The sequence below is a fragment of the Otolemur garnettii genome, unplaced genomic scaffold (assembly GCF_000181295.1).
Source record: "Otolemur garnettii isolate 467f Iridium unplaced genomic scaffold, OtoGar3 scaffold00115, whole genome shotgun sequence".
Lineage (NCBI taxonomy): Eukaryota > Metazoa > Chordata > Mammalia > Primates > Galagidae > Otolemur > Otolemur garnettii.
The window spans coordinates 6,136,550-6,138,051 of NW_003852510.1; positions in this window are offsets into that span (position 1 = coordinate 6,136,550).

Consider the following 1,502-nt stretch of genomic DNA (forward strand, 5'->3'; position numbering starts at 1 on the left):
GGCTGGGGATTCAAACCTGCCACCTTAGGTGTACGTGGCTGGCGCCTTAGCCGGTTGAGCTATAGGTGCCGAGCCTCTCATGCTACTCTTTAACTCTTTTATTCTATTGAGGGTCTTCTCTCCTGAAAGTTTATGTTGTGACTATATTTACATTTCAAAAGAAGGGAAATAGATGTCTGCGTATTACATTTCAAATGGAAAGTTAACCTGTGTATTGGCACATTTAGGATAAGGATGAAGTTATCCTGTCAAAGAACTTCGGGAGAGGCAACATTTTTCACTCTAAAGGACCAAAAGGTGGGCACAAAATATGGGATAAATGTCAACAAGATTTGGCCCACAAAGAAAAACAAACACTGGAGTTAGTCAGACCTCCATATTCATTTGACTGGGAAACTAAAACTGCGCAATCCCAGTGTTGTCAGAGTTCCCTTGGTCTCCCGAGCGATGGCACTGCCCCCGTACCGGCCACAGAGGAAGTGGTGAAAAAGAGGATTCAGGAAATTGGGGCAGTTGTGCAATCTTGGAAGTCTGTAAGTGTACTGATAGAAAAGTTATTCTTTCCAATTTGATTCTTTTAAGACGTAGATTTTAATATTAGCCAATTTAGTAGATTCTGTGGCTCTGAATTATAATTTTGATCAAATTGCTAATAATACCATAAAAGATGATGTGGTCCATTATTATATTAAAGGTAGTCTAGCATGGGTCTGAAGAGCAGAGGGCCCCAGGAGGAATCCAGCTCTGGCATTTGCCAGCCGTGCGCTCTTCAGCAGATTACCTATTCTCTCTGTGCTTCAGTTTCATTTGTAAATTGGGGAAAAGGGTGTAGCTCCTCCCTTACAGAGTGGTTGTTCCATTTAAATGGGCTAACACATGATAAATGCTTAGGAGAATATAAGCTTAATTTTTTTTTTTTTTTTTTGAGACAGAGTTTCACTATGGCACCCTCGGTAGAGTGCTGTAGCATCACAGCTCACAACAACCTCAAACTCTTGGGCTTAAGCAATTCATTTGCCTCAGCCTCCTAAGTAATGGGACTATAGACACTGGCCACAATGCCTGGCTATTTTTTGTTGCAGTTGTCATTGTTGTTTAGCTGGTCTGGGCTGGGATTGAACCCACCTGGCTGGCGCTGTAACCACTGTGCTACAGGTGCTGAGCCTTGTTTTTTTTTTGAGAAAGAGTCTTACTACATTGCCCTCAAGAGAGTGCTATGGCCTCACAGCTCACAGCAACCTCAAACTCTTGGGCTTAAGTGATTCTCTTGCCTCAGCCTCCCAAGTAGCGGGACTACATGTGCCTGCCACCATGCCTGGCCATTTTTATGTTGTAGTTGTCATTGTTGTTTAGCAGGCCCAGGCTGGATTTGAACCTGTCAGCCCCTGTGTATGTGTCCAGCGCCCTAACCACTGAAGCTCAATGATTTTTACTTTTTTTGAGACAGTCTCACTCTGTTGCCCCAGGCTAGGGTGCTATGGTGTCATAGCTCACAGCAATCT